Source organism: Sus scrofa, chromosome 9 (genome assembly GCF_054392235.1).
Source record: "Sus scrofa isolate SSC_HxYL_T2T_F1_AM1 chromosome 9, Sscrofa_HxYL_maternal_Yorkshire_Landrace_v2.0, whole genome shotgun sequence".
Taxonomy (NCBI): Eukaryota; Metazoa; Chordata; class Mammalia; order Artiodactyla; family Suidae; genus Sus; species Sus scrofa.
Genome location: NC_139391.1, coordinates 60012233 through 60038471, shown reverse-complemented (window position 1 = coordinate 60038471; position 26239 = coordinate 60012233). Strand labels below are relative to the sequence as shown.

At 47.8% G+C, this 26239-nt stretch overlaps 1 protein-coding gene and 1 long non-coding RNA gene across 2 annotated transcripts in view; both read left to right on the top strand.

Moving 5' to 3' along the window:
• The window catches only part of OPCML (opioid binding protein/cell adhesion molecule like), a 1104108-nt gene that overhangs the window by 377693 nt on the left and 700176 nt on the right, over positions 1-26239 (top strand).
• On the top strand, positions 12061-19025 carry LOC146399945 (uncharacterized). Its single transcript, XR_014815605.1, has 2 exons — positions 12061-14922; positions 15651-19025. It is a non-coding gene; the product is annotated as an uncharacterized LOC146399945 (long non-coding RNA).

The following is a 26239-nucleotide window of genomic DNA, read 5'->3' as shown; positions in this document are numbered from 1 at the left end:
GGCCAAAAAACACATGAAAAGATGCTCAACATTACTAATGATTAGAGAAATACAAATCAAAACTACAGTGAGGTACTACCTCACACTGGTCAGAATTGCCATCATAAAAAAACTCTACTAATAATAAATGCTGGGAGAGGGTGTGGAGAAAAGGGAACCCTCCTACACTGTCGGTGGGAAGGTAAATTGGTACAACCACTATGGAGCACAACATGGTGGGTCCTTAAAAAACTAAATTTAGAACTACCTTATTATCCAGCAATCCCACTCCTGGGAATATATCTGGAGAACACCATAATTTGGAAAGACACATACACCCCAATATTCAATGCAACTGTTAGTTCTTCATACATGTTCTCTACTCCTTTCTCTTTTCTTTCTGGGACCCCTACAGTGTAAATGTTAATATGCTTGACATTGTCATAGAGGTCTCTAAAACTGTCCTCATTTTTGTCCATTTATTTATTTATTTTTCAGCATCAGTAACATCCACTACTGTCTTCCAGCTCCCTGATCTGTTCCTCTGTATCATTTGCTCTACTGTTGAGTCCTTCTGGTGTATTTGCATTTCAGTTATTATATATTCTTCATCTCTATTGGTTCATTATATTCTTCCAACTCTTTGTTAAAAACTTATAATTTCTGGCTCTGTACATCCATTCTTCTCCCAAGTTCTTTAATCAACTTTACAGTCACACTCCTGTATTCTTTCTCAGGTAGACTGCCTGTCTCCACTTCACTTCACTTAAATCTTCTGGTTTACATCTTGTCCCTTCCTTTAGAACATGTTCCTCTGCCACCTCACTTGATGTTTTAATTTTTATGCATCTGGTAGGTTGACTACATTTCCTGACCTTGTAGATGTGGACATTTATTAGGAAATGTCCTATACATGCCAGCAGTGAACTCCCATCTCATCAGCAGAGTGCTATGCTCTTGGGTTACCCCTATGAGGGCTGTGTGGGATCTCCTGTTGTGGTGGGCTGACTATGTGGACAGTCTGATGGGTGTGGTTGGTACCTGATCTGGTTGATGTTCAGGTCCTTCCTTGCGCAGAGGCTCCCAGCTGCTGTTTGTTGAGCCTGGGTCACATGGTGGTTGACTGCAGAATCCTTGGGGTACCTGGGGCTAGTGCTGGTTTACTGGTGGGCAAAGTCAGGTCCTGGGATATGGCTGTGGGGCTCAGGGATCCCAAAGCTGGTGCTGAACCAGTGGTGGGAGGGACACAGCTGGCTGTGGGGCCTGAGGTGTCCCAAAGCTTGTGTTGGCTGCTAGTGAGAGGGCCTGGGGCCCAGCCAGTCCCAGGACTGGTGCTTTACTGCTGATGGGTGGGCTGGGTGTATACGCTTCAGTTATCCTCCAGCTCGTGTTTGTCTGCTGGTGAGTGAGGCTGGTCCTGAGGCTACAGCAACCTCAGTGGTGGGTAAGGCTAGGTCCTGGGATCTAGCTGCAGGGCCCTGAATGTCCCAGGTCTAGTGCCTGCTCACTGATGTTTGAGACTGGGTCATGTTGGTGTCCAGGAGCAGTTATGGGCTTAGAGGGTTTTAAGGTAGAAGACCTGCTGGTGGATAGGGCTATCTCCATGCCCAGTTAGTTGCTTGGCCTGAGGAATCCCAGCACTGGTGCCCTTAGGCTGTTGGGCCAGATCATGCCTAGGTTCTAGCTAAAATGCTGGAGGGAGGATTCCAAAGTGACACTTGGCAGCGCCAGTGTCCTTGTGGTAGAAAGAGCTCCCAAAAATGGCTGCCACCAATGTCTGTGTCCCCAGGTGAGTCCCAGTTGCCTCCTGCTTCTCCTAGAGACTGTCTAAGATGAGCAGGTAAGTCTGACCCAGGCTGCTCTCAAATCACTGTTTTTGCCCTGGGTCCGAAAGCATGTGAGCTGTGTGCCCTTTAAGATTGGTGTCTCTTTCTCCCAGCCCTCTAGTACCCTCCAAAGTAAGCCCTGCTGTCCTTCCAAGCCAAACTTTCTGGGAGCTTGTCTTCACAGTTCAGGACCCCTGGGCTGGTGAGCCCATGTGGGGCTCAAACCCCTTGCTCCTTGCGGAGAACCTCTGCAGTTGTAACTATTCTCCTGTGTGCAGGTTGCCCCGGGGGTATAAGTCTTGACTGTACCGTGACTCTGTTCCCCTAACAGTGTCATCTTGTTGTGGTTCCTTCTTTATGTCTTTAATTGTAGGTGAACTTTTCTGGTTGGTTCTGGTCTTCTTTATCGACGGTTGTTCTGTAAATACTTGTAATTTGGGTGTGTCTGTGAGAGGAGGTAAGCTCAGGTCTTCCTACTTCTCCATCATATTCACAACCCCTCCTGTGCTCTTGAAATGCTCTCTATAGTACTTATAATGCCCAGTACAGTGTGAATACTTTGTAAATAGTTTCCTGAGTGGAGTGAATTCAAGTTTTGCTTTCTGGAAATTTTTGGAAATTTTTGGAATTTTTTCCATCTATTATTGGTTGAATCTGTGTAGCAAAAACCCCTATCCTGTATTTCTGAAAACCCATGTAAGCACCAGGGGTTTGGTGAAACAAGATTCCCCATGCGGGAAGCCTTTTGCTCCAGGCTCCTAGCCACCACACCGGGTGCTGGCTTCTGGGTGAACAGCCTGAGCCTCCCCTGAGCTTGGTGCAGCTGGGCCCTTGTGATCTGAGCAAACTGACCCTCTTGAAGAGCCTCAGGGATATCAGACCCTTGTCCTCCAGCAGCTGGAAAATGGACCCCTGTGTTGGAAGCCTCTGCGAGCCTTGCTGAGAGCCAGGCTGCATGGCTTCAGCTCCCTTGGACTGGGCTCAATTCACTCTGAGTGTTCCAGCTGCCACCAGATCACAAATATGTTCTGCTCTGAGTATGCTCCCCCTTAATTTTTAAATGTAGATGTATTTCAAGGAAAATTAAATCCATGCATTTCTAGTTCATTTACCTTTAAAACATTAAAATGCTATTTAAGAACATTAGGCATCCAAGGAACTTTGTAAGCCGTTCTCTTCAGCATCTGAAAGGCTCTTTTCTGCTTAGCAACAATTTCACTTGGACAAGTGGATGCCCTCACGTGGGGTTCCACCCAGGACATGCTCTTGCCTTGGAATCCTGATCTTACGTGAGGCTAGGAACCAGAAAGCTGATGAATTACACACACCCATCAGTACCAGGGAGCTATAAAGCCAATTCTGCTCCTTCTACCAACTGAGAGTCTAGGAAAAGGTCTTTTCTTTATGCCCTGAATTCTGGAGCCACTGGGCTCCATGCCTGAGTGTCTGTCACCCCTGTAGCACTCACTGCAGAGGGGACTTGTCCCCATGATTCAGAGGAGGCTTAGAGAAATGGCTCCTGTCAACTGAGATCTCACCTGGTGTCTATGGGGGTGACCTGTGAGGGTTTTTCTCTTCTCACTCACCTAGGACATTTTCCTTGGACAAGAGCTCATCCTGGCTTTTTAAAGCATTTACCCTGTGCCCAGAACTTTACTAAATAATGCATTCAATATGCCTTCATTCATTCGAGAAACATTTGTTACAGTTCCAGACCTAAGTGAATATTTAGCATAACTGAGGACAGTATAGGCATTCAGGTTTCCAGTTCATGGATGGGGAAGGGGCACAGGACAAGGAATATCAGGTGAGGGTTTGGGTACTTGTCTCACCTGCGAACCCTTTGTCATTATGTCATTACCCCCCCAGGTAGGGAGCTGTTTGTGTCACAAACTGTAGCTGCTGATTTGGAAAACTCCTTTTTAGCAGCAACTTGGCTCAAAGTCACTTAACAAAGGACGCGTTGGCTCGTGCATGTGAGTGCCTCAAAGCCCCGCCCTTTATGGAACACAGAATGGCTGCTGCATTGAGTAGAAATGTTGGAATACAACATGCACCCCTTATTCACAGAAGTGGAGGGCAACCTCATTCAGTTCACTAATGGGAGAGAGTTTATTCGCATCACACAGACACTAAGTTGAATGCCATACAACAGGTTTTTAACGCAAGTCTGCCTGGGGTTGCTATGATAGCAAAAGCAGAATGGAATTCAAGAGGGGGTAAGGACGCCTACTCCCTTGTATTGGAGCCATTATTTCTCTGCCTAACATAAGTGTAGCAGAGTTAAAGGATTCAGTGGCACTTCTCTGGACTAGTGAAGATGAAAAATCAGGTGGCAGAGCCCTGGAAAACGAAATTGAGGCTTTCCTTCCACACCCAGGCCGAAATGTCTGGAGAAAGAGAAGCCACTAGAGGGCGCCATCCAGGCAGACAGAGATGGAGAGAGAGAAAGGAGCAGGTGCCCTGGACCGAGATCCACAGGGATGCTCATTCCCCAGGCACTACAACATTCTGTCAGCTGCAAATGAGCTCTTATTCCCCAATCACTGTGCTTGTCAACCTCCCCAGGCACACCTTTAGCTCTGATAGCCTGGACGCTTTGCTTTCTCTGTGTGACCGCAGGGAGAGGATTTTCATTCCTGTGCCCTGCACCACATTCTGCCAGCAGGTGCTCCAGGATCAGTCACTCTGGGGCTTCTCACATTTTCTATCTACCCTACTTTTATCTCATCACATTCCAGGCCTAACCTCAGCCATAACAATGGGTCTAGAATGTTTTATAAACTAGTCTTCCAGGAACATATACTGAGTACCTTCTGACATTTGTACCCTGTTGTAAAATAAGACCCCCAAGCAGAGACAGCTGGGCTCTTGGCCAGGTTACTCTAAAGCAACAAGAGTAGCGAGACACGTAAAAGAAACAAGCCAAGAAGCAGCATGTAAATAAGCGCATCGATATCCCCTCACATCTGGAGAGCAGTTGTCAAAGGCTTTTCGCATATGTAGTTCGCGTTCTCCTTTTCTCTTCATAACAACCTAGTGATATAGGAGGCCTCTATCAACATGCACACTATACAAATCTGTAGACAGAGGCTCAAGGTGGTACAATCAAAGTTGAGAGGCCAGGGTCTGGAGGGTTAGGATCCAAACCTGGTTTCTTTTTCTCCGTCACAACGCTTTCACTACTGTGAGATGCTTCTGGGTTTTCAGTACACATATCAGTGAAATAGATTAATTCTTGATTTTCCATAAAGAATCGAGGGCATGTGCATTAAGCAAATTAAGTCCATGGCAGACCATGGAAGGTAGCCAGCCTCTTGGATATCTTTCCAGCTGATCTGCCATAAACTCTTTCCTTCTCCCCTTTTGGTCATAGCTATAAAGGTTCCCGCACTTGTATACTGTCAAATGGGTGTTACAGCTATTATTTACCATCAGACTAGGTTTGGTGTAGTTGGGATAGGGGCATCCTACAGAAGCCAGCCATATCCATCCCCAGGCCCCCAGCCTCTCTGGCTGCCTCATGAGGTTTGCGCCCCTGTGCTGGGCTGTGTCCAGGGCAGGCTTCGTGTGGCACATGCTCACTGTGCTTCCTTCCTGTGCTCATCCCACTCTGCAGTCCTCTTCCCAGTGGATGTAGTGTCTGCTTCTCCTGGCCTCAGCACACCCTGCCAGGATGGGGCTAAAAGTCCTGGCTACACTACTCAGGCTTAAAGGTCCTCAGTCTAGTCTGGGAGGGGTATTATGGAGACACTTCCCCAGATTAGGAAACTATAAGCCTGGGAGTCTGGGAAGAAAGCCAGGAGGCAAGATGCAAGGTGAGCTGCCCATCAGGCAGGTGGGCCTTGGCAATGCAGAGCCAGAGTTCAAGCCGGGACCTGGAGAGGGCAGACACAAGAAGGGGGGCACCCACAGGCTGGCTCACAGCAGCATCTTCTAATGGGCTGGGGCCTGTCCATTCTGGGCAGGAGATGGGGCTGGACATGTGTGCCTGGTAAGTGCCCAGTTATAATGTATTGTTTTTTCTCCTGCCAAGGGCCCATGTGCTGGGGGATGGCCTCTCACCTTGCGCTGATCACTCACCTCCTTTTACTGAATTGGCTGACCAGGATCCATCCTGTTGATCACAGACTGAGAGATCTGGGGACAAGGCATAACGTGAGGCTCCACATTTCATGGTGAAGTTTCCCAGAAGTTTTTCAGTGAGCGTAATTTTGAATTCCAGAAGTAAATACAACATAATAGAGCACACCATTGTCCCTGTTGGGTCTGTTTAAAATAGAAAATGTCAGAAAGCCAAGGTCTTCCAGCCTTCACTTGACCCAGTAGGCTTTTTTTTTTTTTTTTTTTTTTCTTCTTAGGGCTGCACCCATGGCATATGGAGGCTCCCAGGCTAGGGGTTGAATCAGAGCTACAGCAGCCGGCCTACACCACAGGCATAGCAACGCTGGATCCAAGCATTATCTGTGGCCTACACCATAGCTCACCACAATGCCGGGTCCTTAACCCACTGAGCAAGACCAAGGATCGAACCTGCGTCCTCATGGATGCAAGTCAGATTTGTTTCCACTGAGCCATGACGGAAACTCCCCCAGTGGGCTTTTGATAGAAGTTCTCTCTCTGTAGTTTGTGCTGCTGCCTTTGAGTCTCTATTCCCAAGACAAGGCTGAAACCACAGCTACCGAGGAGGCCATGAAACTGAAGCCCTCTGGCGATAAACTGAGGCATGTGGGTCCTGGAAGGCTGTGGTCAGGTGGGGACATGGTTCTAAGCTGGGTTTGTGACTGGGCTGAAGGACAGGGCCTCTGTAAGAGATCCCACAGCGGCAGGCGGGACCCTTCCATCCTCCACAGCTGACAGTGTGCTGCCAGGTATGGTGGAGATTGCAGTGGTGTCTGCAGTCACTCACCTGCCTTCCCTATGGGAGGATACATTATGCCTTCCCTGTGGAGTCAGGAGGGGCCTCCGGGCTTGCTCTAGCCTTGGTAATATGGGCAGAAATGATGGTGCCAATTCCAAGGAGAATTTAAATGCACCACACCTCTCCCCACCCTGTGATGTGAGACCACGGAGGGCCGCTTTGCCAGCCTTAATGCTCAGTGAGGGCACCAGCCGCTCAAGATTTGGGGTCATGTTATCCAAGCACAACTTGGGCGGTTCTGCCTGCTGTATGCCTGATATGCCTCTGACCTCTCCCATTCCCACCAAGCCAGCACATGCGCAGAGCACTCTGGGAAAAGAGCATCCCATTCGGCAATGCTTCCCGGAACACAGAAGGTGTGCTGGTTGTGTTTTCAAGTGTCCGGACGTGTGAAGATTTTTTAAAATGTCCCCCGTGGCCTCAGTCTCTCCCAAGACCAGGCAGATACCCTTCCTTGGCTTTCGGTTAGCTAGGGAACGTTTTGAAGAGGACGGGGGCAAAGGCAAGGAGGACTTGCAGGGTCATTTCAGGCCCGGGGGATAAGGACATGATGAACAAGGCTTTGATGAGTGGCACGTGGCATCATGTCCACCGTGGGTGGAATCGTTTCCTGGTGTAAATCAAATGGACAGCATTCCCCGCTCTCAAGGTGGGAGAAAGGCGCCCCCTTCTGGGAAGAGTGAGCAGCACACCTGCCTGTGCGGGGCTCTTTGGGACTTTTCTCCTTTTCTAATTAGGGGCTTTCACACATCTCAGAGCTTGTTTTTGCAGAAACTGATCTGAGACCCTTAGGAATACAGTGTCTATATTCTTGACACCTTCCTCATAATTATCATTTGCTGATGAGGTTTGGTTTGGTTTTGGTTTTCTCACCTAAGCCTCTCGTTTCTATTTGTCCTGAATCACAAATCATCTTTGGGTACCAGGGAAGGCCTTCATTCCAGGAGAAACTGAAACATAGGAAGAGACTTGCATGGTCTTTCTGAACTAAGCGTGCAGGACACAAGGACCTGCTTATCCAGGCCCGTTAGCCCGTCCCAAACTGGGCCAGTCACCCTGCCCCCACTGGGAAAAGCTGGTCTCTGCCTTTAGCTTTCTCCAGAGCCAAATTCCAAACGCACATTTAAGGTGAAGCTGAAATGTTTGTTTCCCCTCTCCCCTGTTATTTTTCACTTCCCCACAGCTCTGTACTTCCTGCTGGCCCTCACTGGAGACCTGAGACAGATCCTGGAAATGCAGCATCCTGCATCACTGGTACCCCGAGGGGCTGGCAGAATGATTTGTGTTTGGAGATGTGCTTTTCTCTTTTCTCATTTTCTTGGATCAACGCAGAGGAGGAGGTGGCAGCCCTGGGTCTCAGGTTTGGGGGAAGTAAAATTAAATTAGCAAGCTAGGTGGACACACCAAAATTGCACAATTTAGGTGCCATTTTCCTTGGGTTGTTTAGACAGATTGGTACAATTTGAGTTTGCAGTTTGATCCAAAGGGGGCGTTGATTACTGGCTCTGAAATGAGCCTCCTTCATTTCCTGCGTGAGCTGGTTGAGAAGCCGCGTCTAGCAGCAGCCAAAAGAAGCCTGCTCACTGGGGAGGGAGGAGAGAGAGAAGAGGCAGAAGAGGGGCTTCCAGAGAAAGTGGGGAGGTTGGGGAGTGTATGGACAGCCCTGCCAGGACTGCTGGTGATTTACCTGGTGATAAAAGTCAACTGCCTGAGGCAGGCCTAGAAGTGACAAGGGAGCCCAAACTGGATATGAAACCATCTCCCTTTTGCTTAGAAATCACAGCCAATGTTGTGTCCCCTCTGGGACCCTGTGGGAGGTGGCCTGAGTCAGCATTCTGGACCAATCCTCCTGTGGCTGCTGGTTCTGATGGATGACAAGATGCTTCCTACACACTTGATAGGGCTCAAGTTTCCTCTGCAGCTTTTAATCCATAAGGCTTTGTGGTGGTTCTTTGTGATGATGACAGCCTTCCTGCCATGTCTGCCATGCGCTGTGCGTGCCTCAACTTCCTTGTCCTTCAGCAAGAGTTATTTTGCTCATTAGCTTCAGCATGAGGGAGAAAGTGCAGCTGCCTCTGAAGATCTTGCCACTGGGCAACCCGATAAGCAGAGTGCACAGTCTGGAGCCTGGCCTCGAAACCTCTGCATGCGTGGCTGTGGGACACTTCCCCAGTGGTGTCACAGACAGAGATTTAGGGGAAAATTTAGGGAGCAGCCTGTGCTGAGGTTGCGGATTGGACGAGAGATGGGAGAGAGGGGGTTCCGATTTCTCAGTCTGGGTGCTGGTGGAATAGACATGGTTAGACGTCTGGGTCAGATTTTTGAGCAATGTACTAATAACAGCGGAACAAAACTCACCCTAGTTTTGGTTTGTGTTTAGCGCACACGCGTGCATGTGTGTGTGTGTGTGTTTAATTAGAAATTAGATTTTCCTGCTTTGAGGATTAAAATAGCCATGTACCCAGGGAATATAATTTTAGAAGACATCTCTTTAAATAAACATTGGATTTCTTCATAATTCTTTATAGATAGCCTTGTGGTTAATTAATACGTGTCATTTTTATTTTATAAGCAAATCAACAAGCTTTTGATTAGCACCTAGGATGTGACAGACACTCTGCTAAACGGATACAGAAGCAGAGTTCTTGCTCCCAAGAAGCTTTCTGCCAAGTGGGACAATGAGATGAAAAGGTGGAGGTGCCCGAAGGCACACAATAGGTGCCCCCCCCCCCCACCTACCAGTAATTGCCTTCCTGGGAATTAAGGGGACTTGGAGAAGGAGCACCAAAGAGGCCATGCCTTCCCATGGACAGTGGTGGGAGAGTTGACCTGGTGGTGGACACAGTCAGCCAGGTAGGGGAGGGGTTCCTGTAGGATTCTAGGCCTTCAGATGCTGCAAGGATTTTGAGATGGGACAGTGAAGGGTGAAGGTAGAATGCGAGGATGAGTGTTAGTTGGGATCTTATAAAACCGGAAGCCTTGTCTACCATGCTAAGGAATTGGGACTTTTATCCTCAAAAACAAAGGAAGTCTTTGAAAAAATTTAAGGAGTGGCATGCAATGATTAGGTTTGCGTTTTGTCAAGACGCTTTGATGGCCAAGAAAACAGAATACCAGTAGCACAGTGTGTCGTCAGTGGACATTCTGAGAGATGGAATAAAAATGTTGAGCTTGAGATACGCCACAGGCTAGAGAAGAGGGATTTGAGAGATACTCAATAAGGAGAAAGGTCAGGATCTGTAACTACCTGGGACCTGGGTGAGGAGAGGGAGATGCAGGCAGAGATGGTGCCCAAGATTCTGGTTCTAGAAACTGGGTGGATGAAGATTCATGTTCAAAATGGGGACTGGGGTAGGATGAGGCTGGGGGCACCACTGGGAGAAGATGCGGGTGTAAGTTTGGATTTGTAGAGATGTCTAGTAGGCAGCTGGATAGATCTGAGTTGAAAAAAGAATGATGGCCTGGATATAGAAGTATAGATTATATACCATAGACTGGCCAGCATGTCGATGACAGGGGTGCGGGGTGGTGGATAATGAAGTGAGATGCGTTGAAAGTGGAGTAGAGTGATCCAGGGAGCACTCACACACCAGGAACCATCTCAGTCTAGGGAAGACAAAAAGAAGGACATGGGCGAACTCCTGGGAGGCATTTTAGGAGATGGCTTCTCGGGAACTAAAGTAGGAAAGGGTTTCAAGGACAGAGTGGTCAAAATGATCATTAAGAAGACAAGCCTGAAACATGTCTTTTAAACTTTGCAAACGGGAGCTCCTTGGAAGCCAATATTGAGTAGTCATGGAATATGGACAGCAGTGGGACAGGATGAAGGGTGAGCAAAGGAAGAAAGTCTAGACATGCTTGGAAATGTCTCTGTTGAGGGAAGGAGAAAGGGTGATGGAGTCGAGGCCATAAAACAGATGAAAGCACAGGTGGAGACACAGTCCTGCCTCTCAAAGCTTCTTAGTCTTCACTCAAGAGCAAGGATTTCCTCATCCTCATCCAATCTCTGCTCTGTCTTTAAGACACCTTCCTAATGGTGGGAGAGGCAAATATCCCTTCAAGGGAGCATTCACAACAGGCCTTTTTTAATAGAAAGCTTTCTTAACCTATGCTAATCAAATAATGGGACAAACAGAGTAGGATCTGATTGCATCTTGTATCCCTCTTCCAGAAAGATACAAAAAACAGTGCTGGTGCAATGTTCTCTGAGATGAGAAAATCACAACTCAGGGCAGCACAAGGTCTAGGCTTCCATTCCCAGAAACCAAGTTTCTTCCTTTTGCAAAGCTTAGCATTTTACTCTTCTTTTGACTATTCTTCCTTTTTCACAGATTTTACATTGACCTGCTTGTCCTTCTTTTCTAGCCCATTGCCCACCTCTCAAACTGGATTCATCCTCAATTTCTTTATTTTTATTTATTTTTTAATTTTTTTATGGCCACAGTCATGGCATATGGAGGTTTCCAGGCCAGGGATCAAATCGGAGCTGCAGATGCTGGTCTACACCATGGCCACAACAACACCAGATCCTTAATGCACTGAGTGAGGCCAGGGATCGAACCGGTGTCCTCATGGATGCTAGTCAGATTCTCTTCCCTGAGCCATGATGGGAACTCTCCTCCTCCTCAATTTCTTTCTTTCTTTCTTTCTTTCTTTTTTTTTTTTTTTTTTTTTTTTGTCTTTTTGCTATTTCTTGGGCCGCTCCCGCGGCATATGGAGGTTCCCAGGCTAGGGGTCTAATCGGAGCTGTAGCCACCGGCCTATGTCAGAGCCACAGCAATGAGGGATCTGAGTGGCGTCTGCAACCTACACCATAGCTCATGGCAACGCCGGATCGTTAACCCACTGAGCAAGGGCAGGGACCGAACCCGCAACCTCATGGTTCCTAGTCGGATTCGTTAACCACTGTGCCACGACGGGAACTCCCTCCTCCTCAATTTCTTAATTGACAGTTCTTCAATCTGCTCATTTCATTTTCACCAGTACGTTTTTGTCTGATGTGTTGGAGTTGTTTCCCCAATAAATGGTTTTTCTCTTTAATTTTCAGGTTGTCTTTTAAGATATTTTAATGCTGATAATTAAAAACAACAGTAGGTGAAAGATACCTTTTCCCCAATGGATGAAGTTTCCCAAATATTTGGACATGAAAAAAATAAAACTAAATCCTATGTGGGAGAAAATCCTAATTACGTAATCTGTTATAAAAAGTAAAAGTTCCCAGTGACAGGAGAAAGCAGAGAGGGACTAAAACCATTAAAACTCACCATTTTATACACTTAAGAGAAAAAAATCATAATTAAGAGGCATTTATCAGACCACTTATTTTGTCACTTTTTTTTTTTTTTTTTTTTTTTTTTTGCCAGATCAGTTTGACAGCAATATCTTTAAAAAAAAAAAAAAAAAGAAAGGAAGGAAGAAAAGGATATCCTGCTGTGGCACAGTGGGTTAAGAATCCAACTGCAGTGGCTCAGGTCACTGCAGAGCCATGAGTTCAGTCCTTGGCCTGGCACAGTGGGTTAAGGAACTGGTGTTGCTGGAGATGTGGCTGGATTTAATCCCTGGCCTGGAACTTTGATATGCAGCAGGTGCGGCCATATTTTTTTAATAAAAAAATTAAAATGAAGAGTTCCCATTGTGGCACAGCAGAAATGAATCTGTCTAATATCCATGAGGTTGTGGGTTTGATCCCTGGCCTTGCTCAGTGGGTTAAGGATTCTGCATTGCCATGAGCTGTGGTATAGGTCACGGACGAGGCTCAGATCCCATGTTTCTGTGACTGTGCTGTAGACCCCTAGCCTGGGAACTTCCACATGCTGTGGGTGTGGCCCTAAAAAGACAAAAAATTAAATTAAATTAAAATTAACTACATGGAGTGTGCCCACATTGCGAGGACAATGATAATCACTGTCATTGTCCTTCTGCCTTGATCTGCTCTGGACCTTCACCCATGGAGCAGTCGGGTCCCAGCTCTCTAGAAAAGATGCTTCTGGGCATTATCTCTGCAGGGCAACCATGTGATTCCTGGGTCCTTATCAATCCCCTGCCTGCTAAGCCTGGATCTTTCTTCCCCGGGGTCCTCCAACCAAAAAGTGGGCAGTTCATCTTCTCTCTAAATGAAGAAGTGCATCAGCTGCTGAGCACATGTCTCCTGGGCTTGCTTACCTGTCTGTGCATCTTCTGAAAGGGACTCTCAGGTCAGAATCTAGGTGGAACCAGGTGTGTGGTATTGGAGATCCATGGGGCCATCTTCTCTCTGTACCTGCAGGGAGAAGCCAGCATGCTTCCTGCTTTCAACCTGTGCAATAAGGAGAAGAAAAGATGGAGGTCTAAGGAAAAAGGTGCCAGGGTGGAGCGTAGGGATGCTTCCATTAGGGTTCTGCCTCCTGCCCTTGGACCAAATCTGTGTGAGAAGAGCTGAGTCAGGTGGTCTTGGGTACCTTAAAGGATAGACCAAGGCTGTGGGGAGAAGAGCTGAGTTGGGCGGTCTTAGGTACCTCAGTGGATGGGCCACTGGAGGAAGAGACCCTGAGGTGGGCAGGCCTGGGTGTCAAGAGACTTTTAGCAACCCATCAGGAGGTGATGCCACATGTGGTCTGGAATGGGATCTGAACACTGAGAGGTGCTGGCTGACCACAGAAGGCTCACGTCCTGGGAGTCCCCAGAGCAGAGTAGAGTAGAGGCTGAGCCTGCCATTTGGGCAGCAGGGTTCTCCTCTCTCTGGGGGCTTAGCTCCCCTGCAGAGAAGTCTTTGCTTCTGCCATAAGCCCTCTCTGCAGCTCATTGCTGGAGCTCAGCCCATGGCCTTTCACGCCCCCTCTTTAGAAAAAAGCTCCCCGCTGCGGGCTGGCTTGCTCTCCCACAGCCTGTGCGCTGCATCAGGACGTGGGAGGCTTGACTGGCCTGATTCAGCTGCCAAAGGGGAACTCCTGTGTGCCACCCGCACCGCCCTCTGGCTGTGGTGTGTCAGGTCTGGCTGCAGGGCCCTGCTGAGAAAGGTCGCCCCATGATACCACAGTTCTTGGGATCCTGCTCCCCCGCCAATGGCTGCCAAGGTTTTCAGGCTGTGGAATGAATATTTCATTACCCTAGCAAGGGGGGAAAGATTAAATTAGTAAAATGATGATAAAAAGGGATAACCTGACTTCAACCCTTTTATTATGCTTCACACAACTAGACAGCAAATTGCGTTCTGGGGCTTCTGCTTAGATGGCTGTAAAGAATCTAACTTTTGCTTTCAAATTAACCTGTCAAATCATATATTTATAAAGGAATGAAGGGAAGAAAATGAGGGGCCTAGGTAGTCCTACGCATCAATTAGAGGGAAATTAATTACAATTTACCTGCATTAGCACATTCACACTCCCAGATTACCGAAGGAATGTCTCTGTAACAGGAAGGGAATCAAAACAGACCACTCGGTGGGGGGTTGAGAGGGAAGGGTTTGACCCTTCGTCCACAGTGAGGGTGGAGAGCGTGGGGAGGGCTGCAGTTAGATGTTCTTCCTGGTGTGTACTGATGCAGAAGCCCCTGATGGTGACATAATTTGATGAAGTAACTTCTTTTTTTTTTTAATATTTTTAGGGACACACCCATGGCATATGGAGGTTCTCAGGCTAGTGGTCAAATCAGAGCTATAGCCACTGGCCTACGCCACGACCACAGCAATGCAGGATCTGCACCACATCTATGAACTACAGCACAGCTCACAGCAATGCCAGATCCCCAACCCACTGAGTGAGGCCAGGGATGGAACCCAGTCCTCATGGATACTAGTCAGATTAGTTTCCTCTGAGCCATGACAGAAACTCCAATGAGGAAGCAACTTGCTAAAGAACCTCCATGCACTAAGGTGGTGAAGTGGGCATTCATAGGTGATAATTCTGCAAACCTTCAGATAAGGATGGAGTCTCTCACTGTCAATAAGGATCAGAAAACAAAAGGCAAGCACACCCTTCCTTTCCCTGTGGGGCACTGGCGTAGGTACAGGATCACAGCAGAAGTGGTAACAAAGGAATTGAAAGGGGTGACCCCCTATTAAGCAGCTCCTCAAAGGCATGGAATGGCATCAGATTCTTTTTTTTTTTTTTTTTCTTTTAGGGCCAGACTCTCTGAATATGGAAGTTCCCAGGCTAGGAGTTGAATTAGAGCTGCAGCTACTGGCCTACACCACAGCCACAGCAGCTTGGGATCTGAGCTGTGTCTGCAACCTACACCGCAGCTCACAGCCACGCTGGATCCTCAGCCCACTGAGCGAGGCCAGGCATCGAACCCACATCCTCATGGATACTAGTCACGTTCATTAACCACTGAGCCACGATGGGACCTGCAAATGGCATCAGATTCTGAGGGAAGTTTGGCAAGCCCAGGTGGCACAGGACCCCTGAACATCGAGGTGAAAAGCTCATGGAAAAAGAAGTCAGCTACTTGGCAAATTAAATCTTTGTCTTTGTTTCTCTCAACTGAGAACAGAGATGACATTTTGCTTCATGAAAGAATCCTCGAGGGCCCTCGAAGGTCAAGAATAGGCTTGGTCTAGTCCCCGGGGATCTTATAACCACTTCTCGTGCTGGTGGGAAAATCGGGTTTCTGTGTTTCCGGGTTTTTTTTATACCCCTGGGCACTCAGCTGAGATCTGTGCTGAAATCCAGAGAATGCCAGGCCAGTGGTATCTGCACTGCCCACTGGATGAGGGGTGGGAGCCTGGGTTTGGGTGGTGGGAAAATCCCTGAGCTCTTAAAGACTCAGTTTTCTCATCTGGAAAGTCTGGTTGGTTAACACTGCAGTGTTTCCAACTCAAGTCTCCTTTTAAAGATCACGATGTTCCCGTTGTGGCGCAGCAGAAACGAATCTGACTAGGAACCACGGGGTTGCAGGTTCGATCCCTGGCCTCGCTCAGTGGGTTGAGGATCTGGTGCTGCTGTGAGCTGTGGTGTGGGTTGCAGATATGGGTTGGATCCTGCCTTGCTATGGCTCTGGCGTAGGCCAGTGACTACAGCTCCAATTGGACCCCTAATCTGGGAAACTCCACATGCCGTGGGTGAGCCCTAAAAAGGACAAAAGACAAAAAAAATTTTAAAATTAAAAATAAATAAATAAATGAAGATCACAATGTCTATATGAAAGCTCTTTATAAACTTTACGGTGTGAGGTTTATTGCTGCAGCCGCTCTCCTTTAAAAGGTGTCCTTTTTTTCAAGCACATACATCCTTCCTCTCTCCTTCTGTCTCCCCCTCTTCCTGCACTCCGGCAGCGGAATGCGACAACAAACTTTGCCAATTGTGTGGGAGTCTCTGAGGCCCATTAGATCTTTGTTTTCCTCTTTTTCGATTTCTTTCCCCTCTGGGGTTGATGAATTATTAATGTCTTTGAAATAGTTTCACAGGCCTTCTCGGAGAAGGTTCCGAGGCCGGGGACTGAGTGGCTTCCTGATAGAGCGCCCAGTTCTTCTCTGCAGCCTCTCACCCAGCTCTGCAGCCCCCTGGTGGGAGTGCCCCTTTCACATTCATGACTCGGACCATGGGGTCCGCTGGAGGTTCCTGCAGCCCTGGAAGAACTGGGGAGGGCACAGAGGAGGAGGAAGTCTTCTTAAGATGCTTGGGCCTCTTTAGGAGACTTATAAAACAGGTGCAGAGGGTGGGTGGGGATCTTAAGGTAGCCTGGATCCTGCGTTTCAGAAGCTGCTGAGGCTATAAGCCGAGAGCCAAGTGCCAAAACGTCACATGGCTTCAATTTTTAAAGAGGACACTTTAAACCATTGCAACACATGTCAAGTGTTAGAGCTTGAGGAGCTAGAAATGTGAAGAGTACAGCCTTGGGTTCAAATACCTGAAAGACGATGCAATATAACCTTACACGCTTACTGATGTGGCAACTCACAGCATGGACTCTGGAGTCCTGGGTTTCAGCCCCATCACTTAGAAGCTATGTCAGCTTGGACACATTTCACAACCTCCTACAGCCCAGACTCCCGCTCTGCACATGGAAGCTGATGATGGGGTTCTCGGGGTTGCTGCAGGATCAGGTGACATCAGCCACACAGAGGGTAGCACAGTGCCTGGCAGATGGCAAGGGTCCGATCCACGGTAGCAGAGGTCCTTAGTCACCCTGTGCCTCTGGCTTGTACTCTACCTGCCTTCGAAGCTGTTGCCTCATTTATAAAGTGTGTGTGGTTGGGTGGGGGGGGCAGTGTGAGGAGGGTAAAAATGCCTAAGATGCATTTCACTAAGCCACTTCAAAGGTTCAATGATTCAGTGAGATGATGGAGGAGACTGGCCACCTGGGACTGGCCGGAGAGGAGGCTGAGCAGGTGGGCCGCCCTGGTGCGTCCTGGAGGCACCAGCTTGGAGGGAGCAGAAAACTAAATAGCAGAGGTGATAGAAAGAGGAAACAAATTTTGTGTTCTTTGCAAGTAAATTAGCATCACCTTACTTGGAGGGAAAGGACAGGAGTTGCCTGGGGCCTCACTTCCATGGCTCTGAGGCAGGCTGGGAAGAATAGGAAAATGGTATTTTTTGGGGGAATACACGGGTTTTATGCCTCAGTGTCAAACTGGAAGATCTCTTATCCACCCTACAGAGTCTGCTGTGGGACCTGCTGCAAATGATATCATTCCTGATTCTTTTTTTTTTTTTTTGTCTCTTGTCCTTTTAGGGCTGCACCCATGGCATATGGAGGTTCCGAGGCTAGAGGGCTAATTGGAGCTATAGCTGCCGGCCTATACCAGAGCCACAGCAATGCCAGATGGAGTTGTGTCTGCGACCTACACCACAGCTCATGGCAATGCCAGATCCTTAACCTACTGAGTGAGGCCAGGGAGCAAACCCGCAACCTCATGGTTCCTAGTCAGATTCGTTTCTGCTGCACCACGATGAGAACTCCTCATTCCTGATTCTTAATTTACATGGCCCCATTGGTGAGTATCATGGTGTGTGGCAAAGTGAGGGGAAACACCCAACCTAAGTAACCGGCCTTTAGGACGAGAGGAGAGTCATCAGTTTAGGTTTTTAAGCAGTTCAATAGGATTGAGGTGGTCATCTCGTGCATTGCTTTCCCCTGTTCAGAGAGCAGGTGAACTGTTGTGTTTGCAATGGAGCAGAGCAGACTGGGGAGGAGGAGGGACTTGCCCCCCACCCTACTCCACCTCAGCCCTTCCCTCCCCAGGACCCAGATCCTCAATCTCAGCAGTGGCTCTACCATGTCATCCTCCAAGGACTTGCCCCCTTTCCTTCGTCAGCTGCCACCTTTGGCAGCTCCCCACCCCACTTACCACCCTGGATGCTTGGAGTCAGCTCCTGGGGCTTGTCCTTGTCCAAACCTATCCTTCCTGCCTGTCTGACCTTGGAAAATTCACTTAAACTCTGGGCCTTGCCTCTGCCATTTCTAGGGTTGGGGCATCAGGACTGCCCCCCAAGTCCATCTCTGGGGTTGGTGGGGATAGAATGAGAACTGATGTGGTCCTCTTGGCATAGCATCTCTTTGTCCTGCAGGCCAGACTCTGGAGAGGCGGGCAGAGCTATGAAAACCAATCCCTGTGGAAATTCTCCCTTCTCATTTGGGGGAGGCTGGAGTGACAGAGTCACTCTGTTTCCTGATAGCAGCAAGGAGCAGGGTCCAGAGGTTGAAGTGTCCATGGGCTTCATTGCCAGCCCCTGGCTCCCGCGGACCCTCCCTCTACAAATTCCCTGATGACATCATCAGGCCATGAGCTCGATCAAAGACAAAGTAAGGTGGCTGGCAAATCTCACTTCAACATCAAGGCTAAAAGGGGCCTTCAGTTGGTGGAGAAGGAGAGGAAATTGAAGCTCCCCAAGGCGAGAGTGGAATGAAACCCCTGTTTCCAAAGGGGTAACATCCTCAGTGTTTGCTTCTAAAAGGCAGTTACTCTGGGGATGGACTGTGGCAAAGCCCTGGTCCCCTAGGATGAAACCCTCATCTTTGACCCCAAACACGTCTCTCCTCCCCATCAAATGGGTAACTAGGGAGGGAGCAGTGGACCTGCAGGGAGAGAAAGCACTAGCTGTGTGGTCACTTGGGGGCAGGCAATGAGAAGGGTGATTTGAGTTAAATGTAATCATCATTACAGATGGATTTTTACAGACGGAGAAGAGGTTGTAAACCAGATGAGTCTGCATAACTGATAAATAATGGGGTGCTGGGCTGTGAATTCCTAAACGAGGGCATAGGTTTATCCTCCACAGTTTTGTATACCCAGGACCAGCCTGCTATGGTGCTATGGTGTGCAGAGCCAGGCCCTCGTAGCACTGATTTAAAAGTAAAAAAAAAAAAAAAAAAAAAAAAAATGGAAGAAGCAAGACATGGTGAGCTGGCAGTAGGTGCATCACATTATCACATTAGCCCTGGGACGTGTCAGGCAAACACCTGATCATGTATGTATATCCCTTCACTCGATCCCTACAAACTCATTCCAGGTAAACTTCATCGTGCTAATTTACAAACCATGCTTACTTGCTAATGTCCAAGTAGATGCTCTTTGCTGTCAGAACCTTCATCCCACTCAGGTGATGGGTTCTCCATTTGGTATAGCAGGTGGGCATTTCTCATCTACCTGTCCGCTGGTCAGCCTAGGTTTAGCCCATCTCAGCCTCATCCCCTTGCCTTTCAAAATCTCATAGCTCTTCAAATCCCCAAGACCTGGTGTCACCCTGGTGTTTGGCACTGGCCCTGCTTGGCATAGTTTTCTCTCTGCATTTGGTCAGATGTGCTGAAACTAGAGCCTGCTTGTGGAAAATTGTGGAAGGGCTACAATCTCAGCAGCAAGAACAATGCTTCTGACAAGCCATTCGAAGTGCATGTGGGGGTGGCAGGGGGGAGGCTAGGAGCCCTGCACTCCCGGATTTGGGCCTGTGCCCTACTGCTGACAGCTGATTGAGAGAGTCCATCTGTGGAGATGTTTATTGAAGCCTGTGACATTCACCCTGGGGGAGGCATGGCCACCAATTCTCTGCACCCAGCAGAGGTCAGGAAGGGAACGGCTGACAAATTGGACAGCTCTTTTTAGAAGTTGAATCTCAAATGTGGTTCCCCACTTGTCTATATTGAACAAAGGCCCCAGCCCTGCCATGTTATGAGGTCTGGACAACACATCCTCTGTGTCAGTAGCAGACAGAGTTGTGCTGGTGAAAATCACACTCTCATTGGCCGTGGCTTCTCCTCCCTGGGCTCAGAGACTCTGATCTGGAGCCCAGCCATTCATCATCCCTGTGGTCTTATCAAGTAGGCCATTATCAACCATCATTAGCCCCATTTCTCTGTCTCACAGCCAAAGTCTCAGAAAGGCTGAGTGATGCTTCTGGCGGTACACAGCCAGTGAATGGTCAGCCTGGAGTGAAAGTCCACTGAGTCAATCATGGATCCATGCTAATATTTGCATATGGGAATAATACACCCTCTTCACAGAGCTGTCCCTGTTAGAATTGCATATCAGCATCCTTAAAACCTTGTAAGGTAGTCACTAGTCACTTTGCAACATATATGGCAAGTTTAGTGCAGAGGCCTCTAACTTCTTGGAGTCTAGGAGAATCAACACATTGACATTTGTGAAGATCAGGAAATTAAGGTGTTGAGCTTGGTACTGAATCTTTTCATTCTTGCAATTGCCTGTATTCTAAACCTCAAGTCACAAATTGCAAGGAGTTATATGGGAAGCTGTGAAATCTGGAGAGGCTGCACCCAAGGAGACTCCATCCCACGTCCAGTTGGTGAAGATCTCTGAGATAAGCCATGATGCACTCAGATGCTGGAGTCCGCATATTACTGATGGGGAACCAGCCAAGCCTCAGAGGGAGGGTCCATCAGCAAGTGTGGATTGCTATTAATTAGTGAAACTCAGATTTAACCTTGTGCAGAATAGAGGACAACTCGATATTATTTTCTCTTCTCTAGTGAATCCCCTATTAAACTTTCAACGTCTCCTTCAAATAGTCCCCATTTGTCATACTCCCAAATCCATCATTGTCTCCTTTTCTCCCAGCTCAAGACTCCTGCCCTTACTAAACAGAAAAAAATAGAGCCAACCCAGTGGAAACTTACTCTCCCTACTCCCTTGACTTTCTTAAATCCATCTTTCTCATCCTTGTCCACTGTGGCTCCAAGTCCTAGTATTTTCCTCTGCTGCCACATCTCTCCACATTCAGCAGCTGCAGCCTGCATCTTCAGCCCAGCCCCTCCAACCACAAGGTCTCAGGGCCTCCTGATCCTGTGCCCATCTTCACTCTGTGGACTTCCTACCTCCAGGCCCCTCCCTCCTTATGAGTATACCCTGCCTACTCCCTTCAGGGTTATCCTCCTAAAATACAGGTTTTGTCCAGCATCTTTCATGCTCACAAGCTCTCCATGGCTCTTACTGCATTCAGAACAACCCATAAACACTGAAGCCTCACTGGAGTTCCCTCTGTGGCACAAAGGGATTGCTGTGTCTCTGCAGTGCCAGGACCTGGCTCAGTGGGTTAAAGGATCAGCTGTTGCTGCAGCTGTGGCATAGGTTGCAACTGTGGCTCGGATCTGATATCCCTGGCCCAGGAACTCCATATACCATGGTATGGCCAAGAAAAAAAGAAAGAAAGAAGAAAAGAAAACAACAACAAAAAACACTGAAGGCTCACATTTAAACCTCAATAATGTGACCCGAACAAACTTTTTTTCAGCACAACTTTTTCTCCCATCCTCTACCTCTTTTGTTGCCTAATGTAATAACTACATTTCTCTGGTTAACCATTGAAACATTTCTTCTTGCTAGAATTTCCTTTCCCATCTTATTCTGTTTCCATAATTGCCAGTTAACATGATACCTAATTTATACACCTTACATAAAGTCCACCTCTCTTAAATATCCTATCATATATGCCCACCATCCCTCACCTTAATGAAACACATATTTCCCTTAAAATTCTGTAGCCCTCTGTAATTCCAGTGGAACACCCATCATTAGAGGTACTCAGCCTCAGGTTACTTGGTGGTGGCTGTCTCTATTTCTCCTATTTTGTTCACAGATATCGGTGAGCAAAGTTCTCACCCCTCTTTGCTTCCCCTGCAGAATCAGGCAAGCATAATTTAGAAAACGTATTTGTTGAAATGAATCTCAATCAGTCTTACCTCCATTTCCTGCTGGTCCCCATGGACCACCTGAAGACTCGGGTCCCATCTGGTCCTCTGTTGTTGCTAAGAGCCTGGGATTTTTCTTGCCTAGATACCCAAGAAATAGTTGTTTCCTGCTTCCTAGAAACTTGAATTAATTCACCTCTCTGGTTTGCTAACTTCCCTTTGTCTTTCACCCAGATGTCTGAGTATTGTTTCTGATATATTGCTTGAACTTACACCCATAGCTCCTTTTATTTCCACTAGAAAGTGATAGAAGTATCTCTTATATACCTGTTAACAAAGAACATGTACAAATTAGTTGCAGTCATTAGAGTATGGGCATTTGATCATTTGTCTCAATCCATCTGTAATTGGTTTGGATCTCAACTGATAAATATGCATTTACGGGAAATAAGACCATCATCAGAACCATCCATTCACTTCTTCACTCAACAAACATTTAGGAAGAACTGTCTGTGTGCCGGCCACTATGTTGACGGCTCCTGGTGGGCAGGAAAGCACAGCAAGTACTTCTTGGAGCTCACAGGGGGACCCTCCTGATAGGTCACTTAGGTCCAGGTCCATTCCAAGTGCCATCACTACTGGATCTGGAGGTATTTTAAACCAATACAACAGTCACCTGAAGGAATAAAACTCATTATTGCCTAGACAGATAAAAAGGAAAGAAAGAAGGACCAAAAAGAAGGGCACCGTGTTTCAGAATGGTGTTGGCCTGTTTCTCCCTTTGGGCATGAGCCAGATTGACTCAGGATGTGTGGCCAGCAGATGGGAAAGAGAGGGATGCCTGCGGGGGGTGGGGGGGGGGAATGGACTCTTCTTAATCCCTGGCAACTGAGGAAGAGCACAGCCAGGCAAAGGCGGGCCGCTGCTTTTTCCCTTTTCTTCCAGCAACTGAAGTGTCCTTCGTGCACGGAAAAGGATGTCATTCCTCCTTACATCCGCTTCTTGACATTCCCCTCAAAGTCCCCTCGTCAGGAGAGAGAGGAGGCCAGGATCCAGGGAGCAGGCAGACCCTGACTAAGTGCCATCTCTTCACTCTCAGATATGAAACAAGAGCCAGACAAAAACAGCATGCTCTCAAGGGCCAGCCGAGCCCTCCTTCATCTTCACGGAGCAGAGTCTCAAGAGCCCTCTGCCTGCCTCCTCGCCTCCTTCTGCCTGCCTCTTAAGAAGAGCGATGTGGTTTATAAACCCGAGCTGCAGGTAGTAATATAGAGATGGAATATGTAGGCTGTGGAAGAGAATAACAACAGTATTAAGCAGCAGTTTGGACACTTGCAAGAGAAGGTGGTGAAGTAGAAAGATGAGTACAGAGTTTCTCCAAGGGTCCTAGCTTCTTCTCTTTTTTTTGTCTTTTTTTTTTTTTTTTTTTTTTTTTTTTTTGTCTTTTTTAGGGCTGCATCCATGGCATATGGAGGTTCCCAGGCTAGGGGTCCATTAGGAACTGTAGCCACTGGCCTACGCCAGAGCCACAGCAACTTGGGATCCAAGCTGCGTCTGACTTACACCACAGCTCATGGCAATGCCAGATCCTTAACCCACTGAGTGAGGCCAAATATAGAACCCGCATCCTCATGGATCCTAATTGGGTTCAGTAACTGTTGAGCCACGCCAGGAACTCCAGGATTCCAGCTTCTGATTCCTAGATTCAGGACAGGCCCTGTAAACATTACTTTCCTCACAAAGAAGAGGGCACAATGGGACTGACCCCTCCTTTACCCCCACATTTGCACAGGGGGTTCAGTTGAGATTTGGGGATGCACTCTGAGCAGTGTCTTGGTTACTCTATTTTTTTTTTTTTTTTGTCTTTTTGTTGTTGTTGCTATTTCTTGGGCCGCTCCCGCGGCATATGGAGGTTCCCAGGCTAGGGGTTGAATCGGAGCTGTAGCCACCAGCCTAGGCCAGAGCCACAGCAACGAGGGATCTGAGCCGTGTCTGCAACCTACACCACAGCTCACAGCAACGCCGGATCGTCAACCCACTGAGCAAGGGCAGGGACCGAACCCGCAACCTCATGGTTCCTAGTCGGATTCGTTAACCACCGCGCCACGACAGGAACTCCATTTTTATTTTATTTTATTTTATTATTATTATTTTTTTTTGTCCTTTTGTTGTTGTTACTATTTCTTGGGCGTCTTGGTTACTCTAAATCATTCTGTGTGCTACAGTTAACACCGACAAACTTTAGCTATGAACACAACAATAGTTGTCTTCTCTCTCCCCATGTCACTGTCGGTTGTCTGTGGTCATCCTGGGACTTGGACCTCTTCATGCCACGGCTCTGCCATTTTCAGACAGGGTGCTTCAAGTTCATGCTGACCATTGACCACACAGGATGGCAGAGAGCATTTGGCCTGGCCTGGAACTGCCACATTTCCTTGCTCACATGGCATTCAGGGCAAGTAGTGACAGCTTTCCTTCTAGACATAAGGAGTTTGGCAGTTGGTTTGTGTGAGCCACAGAGGGAGAAATGGGCCTGGTGACCAGCTAGACTGCCCCTGGCTCAGTCACTGTAGGTGACATCATCTGTCTTTCTATCTAGAAAAGGGGTGGGACAGGGCCTTTCCTCCTCCAGCTGTCCATCCATGATCAGCTGTGCTCTGCTGTTGGACTCACCATCAAAGGCCACTCCGAGGGGCAAATACTCAGCACACACTGTGGCTGACATGTATGTGACCCCTGATCACGTGAGGAGAGTAGCCAGCATGGCCCCTGCTGGGGCTGCATAATTATATTCATGCTAAAGCCTGCATAGTCCAGGAGCATGAAAAGGCCCTTGTCAATCTCTTCCCAGAGCATCATACGGACAGTCAAGGAGGAAAAGGGCTTGGAAATTGGCCCACGGCCATCAGAATGCCCATTACCAACAGCTCACTTCCAGCCATCCCCACCCATGCCCAGGCCCCCTTCACACCTTTGCCTCATTCATCAACCACTTAGGGTTTCAGCAGCGGTAAGCATCTTATTCACTCATTTAACAAAACTCATAGGGAACCTACAGTGTGCTCTGTATGGACAAGGCTATGGCTGCAAGTAAAATCAAACCTCAGACCTCTACTGCTTTATAGTCTTTTTACCTTCATAGAGGTAAAAAGAAAAGAAGACAGGAGTTTCCATTGTGGCTCAGAGAGTTTAGAACCCAACTTGTATCAGGATGTGGGTTCAATCCCTGGCCTCAATCAGTGGGTTAAGGATCTGGCATTGCTCTGAGCTGCAGTGTAGGTCACAGATACAACTTGGATCCCGAGTGGATGTGGCTGTGTCTGTGGCTGTGGCTGTGGCCAGCAACTGCAGCTCTGATTCCACCTCTAGCCTGAGAACCTCCATATGCCACGGGTGCAGCCCTAAAAATCAAAACAAAATAGAAGACGGTCTGTAGTAACTATCGAGTCAGCAATACCAACAAAGATGCGAAGCGGGTTCAGAGGAAGTTAAGGAAGTTCCCATGGGGCTCTCACTGCAATGCTTTGATTGGGTTTAGGCACCCATCTGAAGCCATGCAGACTTGCGGACACAAAGACATCACAGACATAAGTTTTGGGAGTGGTGAGCCACTCAGTCTGACCAGAGCAGAATACAGACATTTAGACCAGGGGACATCCCCAGGAATACACAGGGTGTATTGATTTATTTATCAGGCATTGGAGACTTTTGTGATTTAAACTAGTAAAGTTGTACTCTCAGAAATACATGTTGAGAAAATTGTTCTTTTGGTAGAAGACATGATGGATTAGAACAGAGGTGAAACTAGGGAAAAGGAAATAATATTAATAACCACTACTTATCGAGAATTTACTTAATATGTGACAATTTACTTAATCATATCAACCCCTCTATGTGGTCTGTACTGTTATTGTTTAATTGCTCAAATAAAAGTCACAGTGTGAGCTCCAACCCCCAAGGCCAGGCCCTTAAATGTTAGGAATTTTGTATGTGATAAGAAGAGCTTGAAAGGAGTTCCCATCGTGGTGCAGTGGTTAACGTATCCGACTAGGAACCATGAGGTTGCGGGTTCAATCCCTGCCCTTGCTCAGTGGGTTAATGATCCGGCGTTGCTGTGAGCTGTGGTGTAGGTTGCAGACGCGGCTCGGATCCCGCGTTGCTGTGGCTCTGGCCTAGGCTGGTGGCTACAGCTCCGATTCAACCCCTAGCCTGGGAACCTCCATATGCCGCAGGAGCGGCCCAAGAAATAGCAAAAAGACAAAAAAAGAAAAAGAAAAAAAAAGAGCTTGAAAGAGGAAGGGGTGTGATGAGAAATGAGGGAAAAGAAATGAGACAGTGATGGTAAGGGAAGATTGGGTCAAGTGTGCTGATGGACTGGATTTAGGGGATAAAGGAAAGGTGAGATATTTATCCACATTTTCGTCCTGGATGATTCTAGAAAAGAACTTTGTTA